We start from the raw sequence: 15,008 nt of genomic DNA, 5'->3' as shown, positions 1-15,008 counted from the left end.
TAACCCCTAAGTCTAATTCTAACCCTAAACCTAACCCCTAAGTCTAATTCTAAACCTAACCCCTAAGTCTAATTCTAAACCCTAACCCCTAAGTCTAAGTCTAAACCTAACCTAAGTCTAATTAACCCTAAACCCAACCCCTAAGTCCTAAACCCTAAGTCTAATTAAACCTAACCCCAAACCTAACCCCTAAGTCTAATTCTAAAACCTAACCCCTAAGTCTAATTCTAACCCTAAACCTAACCCCTAAGTCTAATTCTAAACCTAACCCCTAAGTCTAATTCTAACCCCTAACCCTAAGTCTAATTCTAAACCTAACCCCTAAGTCTAATTCTAACCCTAAACCTAACCCCTAAAGTCTAATTCTAAACCTAACCCCTAAGTCTAATTCTAACCTAAACCTAACCCCTAAGTCTAATTGTAAACCTAACCCCTAAGTCTAATTCTAACCCTAATCCTAACCCCTAAGTCTAATTGTAAACCTAACCCCTAAGTCTAATTCTAACCCTAAACCTAACCCCTAAGTCTAATTTAAACCTAAAAGTCCTAAACCTAACCCCTAAGTCTAATTCTAAACCTAACCCCTAAGTCTAATTCTAATTCTTAAACCTAACCCCTAAGTCTAAACCTAACCCCTAAGTCTAATTCTAACCCTAAACCTAACCCCTAAGTCTAATTCTAAACCTAACCCCTAAAGTCTAATTCTAAACCTAACCCCTAAATCTAATTCTAACCCTAATCCTAACCCCTAAGTCTAATTCTAAACCTAACCCCTAAGTCTAATTCTAAACCTAACCCCTAAGTCTAATTCTAAACCTAACCCCTAAGTCTAATTCTAAACATAACCCTAAGTCTAATTCTAAACCTAACCCCAAGTCTAATTCTAAACCCCTAATTCTAAACCTAACCCCTAATTCTAAACCCCTAATTCTAAACCTAACCCCTAAGTCTAAACCCTAATTCTAAACCTAACCCCTAAGTCTAATTCTAACCCTAAACCTAACCCCTAAGTCTAATTCTAAACCTCTAAGTCTAAACCTAAACCTAACCCCTAAGTCTAATTCTAAACCTAACCCCTAAGTCTAATTGTAAACCTAACCCCTAAGTCTAATTGTAAACCTAACCCCTAAGTCTAATTGTAAACCTAACCCCTAAGTCTAATTCTAAACCTAACCCTAAGTCTAATTGTAAACCTAACCCCTAAGTCTAATTCTAAACCTAACCCCTAAGTCTAATTGTAAACCTAACCCCTAAGTCTAACCCTAAACCTAACCCCTAAGTCTAATTGTAAACCTAACCCCTAAGTCTAATTCTAAACCTAACCCCTAAGTCTAATTCTAACCCTAAACCTAACCCCTAAGTCTAATTGTAAACCTAACCCCTAAGTCTAATTCTAAACCTAACCCTAAACCTAACCCCTAAGTCTAATTCTAAACCTAACCCCTAAGTCTAATTCTAAACCTAACCCTTAAGTCTAATTCTAAACCTAACCCCTAAGTCTAATTCTAACCCCAAACCTAACCCCTAAGTCTAATTCTAAACCTAACCCCTAAGTCTAATTCTAACCCTAAAACTAACCCCTAAGTCTAATTATAAACCTAACCCCTAAGTCTAATTCTAACCCTATAACTAACCCCTAAGTCTAATTCTAAACCTAACCCCTAAGTCTAATTCTAACCCTAAACCTAACCCCTAAATCTAATTCTAAACCTAACCCCTAAGTCTAATTCTAAACCTAACCCCTAAGTCTAATTCTAACCCTAAACCTAACCCCTAAGTCTAAACCTAACCCCTAAGTCTAATTCTAAACCTAACCCTATGTCTAATTCTAAACCTAACCCCTAAGTCTAATTCTAACCCTAAACCTAACCCCTAAGTCTAATTCTAAACCTAACCCCTAAGTCTAATTCTATCCCTAAACCTAACCCCTAAGTCTAATTCTAAACCTAACCCCTAAGTCTAATTCTAAACCTAAACCCCTAAGTCTAAACCTAACCCCTAAAGTCTAATTCTAAACCTAACCCCTAAGTCTAATTCTAACCCTATAACTAACCCCCTAAGTCTAATTCTAAACCTAACCCCTAAGTCTAATTCTAAACCTAACCCCTAAGTCTAACCCTAAACCTAACCCCTAAAGTCTAATTCTAAACCTAACCCCTAAGTCTAAGTCTAACCCTAAACCTAACCCCTAAGTCTAACCCTAAACCTAACCCCTAAGTCTAATTCTAAACCTAACCCCTAAGTCTAATTGTAAACCTAACCCCTAAGTCTAATTTGTAAACCTAACCCCTAAGTCTAAAAGTCTTAAACCTAAACCTAACCCCAAGTCTAATTCTAAACCTAACCCCTAAGTCTAATTCTAAAAACCTAAACCTAACCCCTAAGTCTAATTCTAAAACCTAACCCCTAAGTCTAATTCTAAACCTAACCCTAAGTCTAATTCTAACCTAACTAACCCCTAAGTCTAATAAACCTAACCCCTATTCTCTAACCCTAAAACTAACCCCTAAGTCTAATTCTAAACCTAACCCCTAAGTCTAATTTAACCCTAAACCTAACCCCTAAGTCTAATTCTAAACCTAACCCCTAAGTCTAATTCTAAACCTAACCCCTAAGTCTAAACCTAGGCCCCTAAAGTCTAATTCTAAACCTAACCCCTAAGTCTAATTCTAATTCTAAACCTAAACCCCTAAGTCTAATTCTAAACCTAACCCCTAAGTCTAATTCTAACCCCCCTAAACCTAACCCCTAATTCTAAACCTAACCCCTAAGTCTAATTCTAAACCCTAAACCTAACCCCCTAAGTCTAATTCTAAACCTAACCCCTAAGTCTAATTCTAAACCTAACCCCTAAGTCTAATTCTAACCCTAAACCTAACCCCTAAGTCTAATTCTAAACCTAACCCCTAAGTCTAATTCTAAACCTAACCCTAAAGTCCCTAAACCTAACCCCTAAGTCTAATTCTAAACCTAACCCCTAAGTCTAATTCTAAACCTAACCCCTAAGTCTAATTCTAAACCTAACCCCTAAGTCTAATTCTAAACCTAACCCCTAATTCTAAACCTAACCCCTAAGTCTAATTAACCCTAAACCTAACCCCTAAGTCTAATTCTAAAACTAAACCTGGCCCAAGTCTAATTCTCTAAACCTAACCCCTAAGTCTAAGTCTAAACCTAACCCCTAAGTCTAAACCTAACCCCTAAGTCTAAACCTAACCCCTAATTCTAAACCTAACCCCTAATTCTAACCCAAACCTAACCTAAGTCTAATTCTAAACCTAACCCCTAAGTCTAATTCTAACCCTAAACCTAACCCTAAGTCTAATTCTAAACCTAACCCCTAAGTCTAATTCTAAACCTAACCCCTAAGTCTAATTTAACCTAAACCTAACCCCTAAGTCTAATTGTAAACCTAACCCCTAAGTCTAATTCTAAACCTAACCCCTAAAGTCTAATTGTAAACCTAACCCCTAAGTCTAATTCTAAACCTAACCCCTAAGTCTAATTAAACCTAACCCCTAAATTCTAAAACCCCTAAGTCTAATTCTAACCCTAAACCTAACCCCTAAGTCTAATTCTAAACCTAACCCCTAAGTCTAATTCTAAACCTAACCCCTAAGTCTAATTTAACCCTAATCCTAACCCTAAGTCTAAACCTAACCCCTAAGTCTTAACCTAACCCCTAAGTCTAATTCTAAACCTAACCCCTAAGTCTAATTCTAACCCTAAACCTAACCCCTAAGTCTAATTCTAAACCTAACCCCTAAGTCTAATTCTAAACCTAAATAAGTCTAAACCTAACCCCTAAGTCTAATAAGTCTAAACCTAACCCCTAAGTCTAATTCTAATTGTAAACCTAACCCCTAAGTCTAAGTCTTCTAAACCTAACCCCTAAGTCTAATTCTAAACCTAACCCCTAAGTCTAATTCTAACCCTAAACCTAACCCCTAAGTCTAATTCTAAACCTAAGCCCCTAAGTCTAATTCTAAACCTAACCCCTAAGTCTAATTCTAAACCTAAAAGTCCTAACCCCTAAGTCTAATTCTAAACCTAACCCCTAAGTCTAATTTAACCCTAAACCTAACCCCTAAATCTAATTCTAAACCTAACCCCTAAGTCTAATTAAACCTAACCCTAAACCTAACCCCCTAAACCTAACCCTAAGTCTAATTCTAAACCTAACCCCTAAGTCTAATTCTAAACCTAACCCCTAAGTCTAATTAACCCTAAACCTAACCCCTAAGTCTAATTCTAAACCTAACCCCTAAGTCTAATTCTAAACCTAACCCCCTAAGTCTAATTGTAAACCTAACCCCTAAGTCTAATTGTAAACCTAACCCCTAAGTCTAATTGTAAACCTAACCCCTAAGTCTAATTGTAAACCTAACCCCTAAGTCTAATTGTAAACCTAACCCCTAAATCTAATTCTAAACCTAATCCCTAAGTCTAATTCTAACCCTAAACCTAACCCCTAAGTCTAATTCTAAACCTAACCCTTAAATCTAATTCTAAACCTAACCCCCTAAGTCTAATTCTAACCCTAAACCCTAAGTCTAAGTCTAAACATAACCCCTAAGTCTAAACCCAACCCCTAAGTCTAAACCTAACAACCCCTAAGTCTAATTCTAAACCTAACCCCTAAGTCTAATTCTAACCCCAAACCTAACCCCTAAGTCTAATTCTAAACCTAACTCCCTAAGTGTAATTCTAACCTAAACCTAACCCCTAAATCTACACCTAACCCCTAAGTCTAATTCTAAACCTAAACCCTAAGTCTAATTCTAAACCTAACCCCTAAGTCTAATTGTAAACCTAACCCTAAGTCTAATTCTAAACCTAACCCTAAATCTAATTGTAAACCTAACCCCTAAGTCTAATTGTAAACCTAACCCCTAAGTCTAATTCTAACCCTAAACCTAACCCCTAAGTCTAATTCTAAACCTAACCCCTAAGTCTAATTCTAACCCTAAACCTAACCCCTAAGTCTAATTCTAAACCTAAGCCCTAAATCTAATTCTAAACCTAACCCCTAAGTCTAATTCTAACCCTAATCCTAACCCCTAAGTCTAATTCTAAACCTAACCCCTAAGTCTTAACCTAACCCCTAAGTCTAATTCTAAACCTAACCCCTAAGTCTAATTCTAACCCTAAACCTAACCCCTAAGTCTAATTGTAAACCTAACCCCTAAGTCTAAATGTAAACCTAACCCCCAAGTCTAATTCTAAACCTAACCCCTAAGTCTAATTCTAAACCTAACCCCTAAATCTAATTCTAACCCTAATCCTAACCCCTAAGTCTAATTCTAACCCTAAAACTAACCCCTAAGTCTAATTATAAACCTAACCCCTAAGTCTAATTCTAAACCTAACCCCTAAGTCTAATTCTAACCCTAAACCTAACCCCTAAGTCTAAACCTAACCCCTAAGTCTAATTCTAAACCTAACCCCTAAGTCTAATTCTAAACCTAACCCCTAAATCTAATTCTAAACCTAACCCCTAAGTCTAATTCTAACCCTAAACCTAACCCCTAAGTCTAATTCTAAACCTAACCCCTAAGTCTAATTCTAAACCTAACCCCTAAGTCTAATTGTAAACCTAACCCCTAAGTCTAATTGTAAACCTAACCCCTAAGTCTAATTGTAAACCTAACCCCTAAGTCTAATTCTAACCCTAAACCTAACCCCTAAGTCTAATTCTAAACCTAACCCCTAAGTCTAATTCTAAAACTAACCCTTAAGTCTAATTCTAAACCTAACCCCTAAGTCTAATTCTAACCCCAAACCTAACCCCTAAGTCTAATTCTAAACCTAACCCCTAAGTCTAATTCTAACCCTAAAACTAACCCCTAAGTCTAATTATAAACCTAACCCCTAAGTCTAATTCTAACCCTATAACTAACCCCTAAGTCTAATTCTAAACCTAACCCCTAAGTCTAATTCTAACCCTAAACCTAACCCCTAAATCTAATTCTAAACCTAACCCCTAAGTCTAATTCTAAACCTAACCCCTAAGTCTAATTCTAACCCTAAACCTAACCCCTAAGTCTAAACCTAACCCCTAAGTCTAATTCTAAACCTAACCCCTATGTCTAATTCTAAACCTAACCCCTAAGTCTAATTCTAACCCTAAAACTAACCCCTAAGTCTAATTGTAAACCTAACTCCTAAGTCTAATTCTATCCCTAAACCTAACCCCTAAGTCTAATTCTAAACCTAACCCCTAAGTCTAATTCTAACCCTAAACCTAACCCCTAAGTCTAAACCTAACCCCTAAGTCTAATTCTAAACCTAACCCCTAAGTCTAATTCTAACCCTAAAACTAACCCCTAAGTCTAATTGTAAACCTAACCCCTAAGTCTAATTCTAACCCTAAACCTAACCCCTAAGTCTAATTCTAAACCTAACCCCTAAGTCTAATTCTAAACCTAACCCTTAAGTCTAATTCTAAACCTAACCCCTAAGTCTAATTCTAACCCCAAACCTAACCCCTAAGTCTAATTCTAACCCTAAAACTAACCCCTAAGTCTAATTATAAACCTAACACCTAAGTCTAATTCTAACCCTATAACTAACCCCTAAGTCTAATTCTAAACCTAACCCCTAAGTCTAATTCTAACCCTAAACCTAACCCCTAAATCTAATTCTAAACCTAACCCCTAAGTCTAATTCTAAACCTAACCCCTAAGTCTAATTCTAACCCTAAACCTAACCCCTAAGTCTAAACCTAACCCCTGAGTCTAATTGTAAACCTAACCCCTAAGTCTAATTGTAAACCTAACCCCTAAATCTAATTCTAACCCTAAACCTAACCCCTAAGTCTAATTCTAAACCTACCCCCTAAGTCTAATTCTAAACCTAACCCCTAAATCTAATTCTAACCCTAATCCTACCCCCTAAGTCTAATTCTAAACCTAACCCCTAAGTCTAATTCTAACCCTAAAACTAACCCCTAAGTCTAATTATAAACCTAACCCCTAAGTCTAATTCTAACCATATAACTAACCCCTAAGTCTAATTCTAAACCTAACCCCTAAGTCTAATTGTAAACATAACCCCTAAATCTAACCCTAAACCTAACCCCTAAGTCTAATTCTAAACCTAACCCCTAAGTCTAATTCTAACCCTAAACCTAACCCCTAAGTCTAATTCTAAACCTAACCCTTAAGTCTAATTCTAAACCTAACCCCTAAGTCTAATTCTAACCCCAAACCTAACCCCTAAGTCTAATTCTAACCCTAAAACTAACCCCTAAGTCTAATTATAAACCTAACACCTAAGTCTAATTCTAACCCTATAACTAACCCCTAAGTCTAATTCTAAACCTAACCCCTAAGTCTAATTCTAACCCTAAACCTAACCCCTAAATCTAATTCTAAACCTAACCCCTAAGTCTAATTCTAAACCTAACCCCTAAGTCTAATTCTAACCCTAAACCTAACCCCTAAGTCTAAACCTAACCCCTGAGTCTAATTGTAAACCTAACCCCTAAGTCTAATTGTAAACCTAACCCCTAAATCTAATTCTAACCCTAAACCTAACCCCTAAGTCTAATTCTAAACCTACCCCCTAAGTCTAATTCTAAACCTAACCCCTAAATCTAATTCTAACCCTAATCCTACCCCCTAAGTCTAATTCTAAACCTAACCCCTAAGTCTAATTCTAACCCTAAAACTAACCCCTAAGTCTAATTATAAACCTAACCCCTAAGTCTAATTCTAACCATATAACTAACCCCTAAGTCTAATTCTAAACCTAACCCCTAAGTCTAATTGTAAACATAACCCCTAAATCTAACCCTAAACCTAACCCCTAAGTCTAATTCTAAACCTAACCCCTAAGTCTAATTCTAACCCTAAACCTAACCCCTAAGTCTAATTGTAAACCTAACCCCTAAGTCTAACCCTAAACCTAACCCCTAAGTCTAATTGTAAACCTACCCCTAAGTCTAATTGTAAACCTAACCCCTAAGTCTAATTGTAAACCTAACCCCTAAATCTAATTCTAACCCCAAACCTAACCCCTAAGTCTAATTCTAAACCTACCCCCTAAGTCTAATTCTAAACCTAACCCCTAAATCTAATTCTAACCCTAATCCTAACCCCTAAGTCTAATTCTAAACCTAACCCCTAAGTCTAATTCTAACCCTATAACTAACCCCTAAGTCTAATTCTAAACCTAACCCCTAAGTCTAATTCTAACCCTAAACCTAACCCCTAAATCTAATTCTAAACCTAACCCCTAAGTCTAATTCTAAACCTAACCCCCAAGTCTAAACCTAACCCCTAAGTCTAATTCTAAACCTAACCCCTAAGTCTAATTCTAAACCTAACCCCTAAATCTAATTCTAAACCTAACCCCTAAGTCTAATTCTAACCCTAAACCTAACCCCTAAGTCTAATTCTAAACCTAACCCCTAAGTCTAATTCTAAACCTAAACCTAACCCCTAATTCTAAACCTAACCCCTAAGTCTAATTCTAAACCTAACCCCTAAATCTAATTCTAAACCTAACCCCTAAATCTAATTCTAACCCTAATCCTAACCCCTAAGTCTAATTCTAAACCTAACCCCTAAGTCTAATTCTAAACCTAACCCCTAAGTCTAATTGTAAACCTAACCCCTAAGTCTAATTGTAAACCTAACCCCTAAGTCTAATTGTAAACCTAACCCCTAAGTCTAATTGTAAACCTAACCCCTAAGTCTAATTGTAAACCTAACCCCTAAGTCTAATTGTAAACCTAACCCCTAAGTCTAATTCTAACCCTAAACCTAACCCCTAAGTCTAATTCTAAACCTAACCCCTAAGTCTAATTCTAAACCTAACTCTTAAGTCTAATTCTAAACCTAATCCCTAAGTCTAATTCTAACCCTAAACCTAACCCCTAAGTCTAATTCTAAACCTAACCATTAAATCTAATTCTAAACCTAACCCCCAAGTCTAATTCTAACCCTAATCCTAACTCCTAAGTCTAAGTCTAAACCTAACCCCTAAGTCTAAACCTAACCCCTAAGTCTAAACCTAACCCCTAAGTCTAATTCTAAACCTAACCCCTAAGTCTAATTCTAACCCCAAACCTAACCCCTAAGTCTAATTCTAAACCTAACTCCCTAAGTGTAATTCTAACCCTAAACCTAACCCCTAAATCTACACCTAACCCCTAAGTCTAATTCTAAACCTAAACCCTAAGTCTAATTCTAAACCTAACCCCTAAGTCTAATTGTAAACCTAACCCCTAAGTCTAATTCTAAACCTAACCCCTAAATCTAATTGTAAACCTAACCCCTAAGTCTAATTGTAAACCTAACCCCTAAGTCTAATTCTAACCCTAAACCTAACCCCTAAGTCGAATTCTAAACCTAACCCCTAAGTCTAATTCTAACCCTAAACCTAACCCCTAAGTCTAATTCTAAACCTAAGCCCTAAATCTAATTCTAAACCTAACCCCTAAGTCTAATTCTAACCCTAATCCTAACCCCTAAGTCTAATTCTAAACCTAACCCCTAAGTCTTAACCTAACCCCTAAGTCTAATTCTAAACCTAACCCCTAAGTCTAATTCTAACCCTAAACCTAACCCCTAAGTCTAATTGTAAACCTAACCCCTAAGTCTAATTGTAAACCTAACCCCTAAATCTAATTCTAACCCCAAACCTAACCCCTAAGTCTAATTCTAAACCTACCCCCTAAGTCTAATTCTAAACCTAACCCCTAAATCTAATTCTAACCCTAATCCTAACCCCTAAGTCTAATTCTAAACCTAACCCCTAAGTCTAATTCTAACGCTAAAACTAACCCCTAAGTCTAATTATAAACCTAACCCCTAAGTCTAATTCTAACCCTATAACTAACCCCTAAGTCTAATTCTAAACCTAACCCCTAAGTCTAATTCTAACCCTAAACCTAACCCCTAAATCTAATTCTAAACCTAACCCCTAAGTCTAATTCTAAACCTAACCCCCAAGTCTAAACCTAACCCCTAAGTCTAATTCTAAACCTAACCCCTAAGTCTAATTCTAAACCTAACCCCTAAATCTAATTCTAAACCTAACCCCTAAGTCTAATTCTAACCCTAAACCTAACCCCTAAGTCTAATTCTAAACCTAACCCCTAAGTCTAATTCTAAACCTAAACCTAACCCCTAATTCTAAACCTAACCCCTAAGTCTAATTCTAACCCTAAACCTAACCCCTAAGTCTAATTCTAAACCTAACCCCTAAATCTAATTCTAAACCTAACCCCTAAATCTAATTCTAACCCTAATCCTAACCCCTAAGTCTAATTCTAAACCTAACCCCTAAGTCTAATTGTAAACCTAACCCCTAAGTCTAATTGTAAACCTAACCCCTAAGTCTAATTGTAAACCTAACCCCTAAGTCTAATTGTAAACCTAACCCCTAAGTCTAATTGTAAACCTAACCCCTAAGTCTAATTGTAAACCTAACCCCTAAGTCTAATTCTAACCCTAAACCTAACCCCTAAGTCTAATTCTAAACCTAACCCCTAAGTCTAATTCTAAACCTAACTCTTAAGTCTAATTCTAAACCTAATCCCTAAGTCTAATTCTAACCCTAAACCTAACCCCTAAGTCTAATTCTAAACCTAACCCTTAAATCTAATTCTAAACCTAACCCCCAAGTCTAATTCTAACCCTAATCCTAACTCCTAAGTCTAAGTCTAAACCTAACCCCTAAGTCTAATTGTAAACCTAACCCCTAAGTCTAATTGTAAACCTAACCCCTAAGTCTAATTGTAAACCTAACCCCTAAGTCTAATTGTAAACCTAACCCCTAAGTCTAATTGTAAACCTAACCCCTAAATCTAATTCTAACCCTAAACCTAACCCCTAAGTCTAATTCTAAACCTAACCCCTAAGTCTAATTCTAAACCTAACTCTTAAGTCTAATTCTAAACCTAATCCCTAAGTCTAATTCTAACCCTAAACCTAACCCCTAAGTCTAATTCTAAACCTAACCCTTAAATCTAATTCTAAACCTAACCCCCAAGTCTAATTCTAACCCTAATCCTAACTCCTAAGTCTAAGTCTAAACCTAACACCTAATTCTAAACCTAACCCCTAAGTCTAAACCTAACCCCTAAATCTAATTCTAAACCTAACCCCTAAGTCTAATTCTAACCCCAAACCTAACCCCTAAGTCTAATTCTAAACCTAACTCCCTAAGTGTAATTCTAACCCTAAACCTAACCCCTAAGTCTACACCTAACCCCTAAGTCTAATTCTAAACCTAAACCCTAAGTCTAATTCTAAACCTAACCCCTAAGTCTAATTGTAAACCTAACCCCTAAGTCTAATTCTAAACCTAACCCCTAAATCTAATTGTAAACCTAACCCCTAAGTCTAATTGTAAACCTAACCCCTAAGTCTAATTCTAACCCTAAACCTAACCCCTAAGTCTAATTCTAAACCTAACCCCTAAGTCTAATTCTAACCCTAAACCTAACCCCTAAGTCTAATTCTAAACCTAAGCCCTAAATCTAATTCTAAACCTAACCCCTAAGTCTAATTCTAACCCTAATCCTAACCCCTAAGTCTAATTCTAAACCTAACCCCTAAGTCTTAACCTAACCCCTAAGTCTAATTCTAAACCTAACCCCTAAGTCTAATTCTAACCCTAAACCTAACCCCTAAGTCTAATTGTAAACCTAACCCCTAAGTCTAATTGTAAACCTAACCCCTAAATCTAATTCTAACCCCAAACCTAACCCCTAAGTCTAATTCTAAACCTACCCCCTAAATCTAATTCTAACCCTAATCCTAACCCCTAAGTCTAATTCTAAACCTAACCCCTAAGTCTAATTCTAACCCTAAAACTAACCCCTAAGTCTAATTATAAACCTAACCCCTAAGTCTAATTCTAACCCTATAACTAACCCCTAAGTCTAATTCTAAACCTAACCCCTAAGTCTAATTCTAACCCTAAACCTAACCCCTAAATCTAATTCTAAACCTAACCCCTAAGTCTAATTCTAAACCTAACCCCCAAGTCTAAACCTAACCCCTAAGTCTAATTCTAAACCTAACCCCTAAGTCTAATTCTAAACCTAACCCCTAAATCTAAACCTAACCCCTAAGTCTAATTCTAACCCTAAACCTAACCCCTAAGTCTAATTCTAAACCTAACCCCTAAGTCTAATTCTAAACCTAAACCTAACCCCTAATTCTAAACCTAACCCCTAAGTCTAATTCTAACCCTAAACCTAACCCCTAAGTCTAATTCTAAACCTAACCCCTAAATCTAATTCTAAACCTAACCCCTAAATCTAATTCTAACCCTAATCCTAACCCCTAAGTCTAATTCTAAACCTAACCCCTAAGTCTAATTCTAAACCTAACCCCTAAGCCTAATTGTATAAACCTAACCCCTAAGTCTAATTGTAAACCTAACCCCTAAGTCTAATTGTAAACCTAACCCCTAAGTCTAATTGTAAACCTAACCCCTAAGTCTAATTGTAAACCTAACCCCTAAGTCTAATTCTAACCCTAAACCTAACCCCTAAGTCTAATTCTAAACCTAACCCCTAAGTCTAATTCTAAACCTAACTCTTAAGTCTAATTCTAAACCTAATCCCTAAGTCTAATTCTAACCCTAAACCCAACCCCTAAGTCTAATTCTAAACCTAACCCTTAAATCTAATTCTAAACCTAACCCCCAAGTCTAATTCTAACCCTAATCCTAACTCCTAAGTCTAAGTCTAAACCTAACCCCTAAGTCTAAACCTAACCCCTAAGTCTAAACCTAACCCCTAAGTCTAATTCTAAACCTAACCCCTAAGTCTAATTCTAACCCCAAACCTAACCCCTAAGTCTAATTCTAAACCTAACTCCCTAAGTGTAATTCTAACCCTAAACCTAACCCCTAAATCTACACCTAACCACTAAGTCTAATTCTAAACCTAAACCCTAAGTCTAATTCTAAACCTAACCCCTAAGTCTAATTGTAAACCTAACCCCTAAGTCTAATTCTAAACCTAACCCCTAAATCTAATTGTAAACCTAACCCCTAAGTCTAATTGTAAACCTAACCCCTAAGTCTAATTCTAACCCTAAACCTAACCCCTAAGTCTAATTCTAAACCTAACCCCTAAGTCTAATTCTAACCCTAAACCTAACCCCTAAGTCTAATTCTAAACCTAAGCCCTAAATCTAATTCTAAACCTAACCCCTAAGTCTAATTCTAACCCTAATCCTAACCCCTAAGTCTAATTCTAAACCTAACCCCTAAGTCTTAACCTAACCCCTAAGTCTAATTCTAAACCTAACCCCTAAGTCTAATTCTAACCCTAAACCTAACCCCTAAGTCTAATTGTAAACCTAACCCCTAAGTCTAAATGTAAACCTAACCCCCAAGTCTAATTCTAAACCTAACCCCTAAGTCTAATTCTAAACCTAACCCCTAAATCTAATTCTAACCCTAATCCTAACCCCTAAGTCTAATTCTAACCCTAAAACTAACCCCTAAGTCTAATTATAAACCTAACCCCTAAGTCTAATTCTAAACCTAACCCCTAAGTCTAATTCTAACCCTAAACCTAACCCCTAAGTCTAAACCTAACCCCTAAGTCTAATTCTAAACCTAACCCCTAAGTCTAATTCTAAACCTAACCCCTAAATCTAATTCTAAACCTAACCCCTAAGTCTAATTCTAACCCTAAACCTAACCCCTAAGTCTAATTCTAAACCTAACCCCTAAGTCTAATTCTAAACCTAACCCCTAAGTCTAATTGTAAACCTAACCCCTAAGTCTAATTGTAAACCTAACCCCTAAGTCTAATTCTAAACCTAACCCCTAAGTCTAATTGTAAACCTAACCCCTAAGTCTAATTCTAAACCTAACCCCTAAGTCTAATTCTAAACCTAACCTCTAAATCTAATTCTAAACCTAACCCCTAAGTCTAATTCTAACCCTAAACCTAACCCCTAAATCTAATTCTAAACCTAACCCCTAAGTCTAATTGTAAACCTAACCCCTAAGTCTAATTCTAAACCTAACCCCTAAGTCTAATTGTAAACCTAACCCCTAAGTCTAATTCTAAACCTAACCCCTAAGTCTAATTCTAAACCTAACCCCTAAGTCTAATTCTAACCCTAAACCTAACCCCTAAGTCTAAACCTAACCCCTAAGTCTAATTCTAAGTCTAAACCTAACCCCTAAGTGTGTGTGTGTGTGTACCTAGAGGAGTTTTTGCGTGATAAAGAGCAACGTGTACGGCAGCAGCTGGAGCGTTGTGCTGATGAACGAGGGAGGAAGATGGAGGAGCAGAAAAGAAGGGAGGAGGAGAGGAGGGCATCAGTGGAGGAGAGGAGACAACAGCAGGACGAGGAGGAAAAGGTCAGAGATCAAACTACTATGCTCCCTCCATAGAATTAGGAATTTGAATATTACAATGGACAGGAACATTCTTTTGACAGTATAAAAGGTCAGCGATTTTGGTCAGGGAGTTGGTCAACCACGGTCAGCCTGTACTGTGATAAGATATTGTGTAAAACAATGAATTTGAAGAATTTATGTGCACTATTATAGCTAGCCAGACAGTTTTAGAGGAATGATTCCATAAATGTGTCAAATGAACTGCCAACATCCCATTCAAACAATGCAGTCACAGCCGTACTCTGGCTGAAACCAGCTGATGATAGGAATCAGACAAGTTGTCAATGCAACTGATACTGTATCATAATATATCTCACAGCTTTCCAAGAAAAATGTCAGAGACATTTATGGTCTGTTTACATATATTTTAGAGGCTATTTATACAGAACATTTGTATGAACACTATTTTTTATTATATGAGAATATTTTAGGTTGACAATAATTATATTACACAATCACTGATATCACATACTTACATTTTTCTGCATAAGTAAAATCAGGAAATTAATCACTTATGCCTCTACTGCCATTCATTCCAATTAGTCTGGTTGGATCTCTCCCTGACCAAAATAGCTGCAACCATCATAACATTCTGGAACTTTCAGGGTTTGTGTCAAAGCCCC

The 15,008-nt window shown here is 36.7% G+C and overlaps 1 pseudogene; it reads left to right on the top strand.

Moving 5' to 3' along the window:
- The window catches only part of LOC115130106 (MAP7 domain-containing protein 2-like), a 54,414-nt pseudogene that overhangs the window by 15,022 nt on the left and 24,384 nt on the right, over positions 1–15,008 (top strand).

The sequence above is a fragment of the Oncorhynchus nerka genome, linkage group LG6 (assembly GCF_034236695.1).
Source record: "Oncorhynchus nerka isolate Pitt River linkage group LG6, Oner_Uvic_2.0, whole genome shotgun sequence".
NCBI lineage: Eukaryota > Metazoa > Chordata > Actinopteri > Salmoniformes > Salmonidae > Oncorhynchus > Oncorhynchus nerka.
The sequence above is the reverse complement of the archived record's forward strand: the minus strand, read 5'-3'. Positions and strand labels throughout refer to the sequence as shown.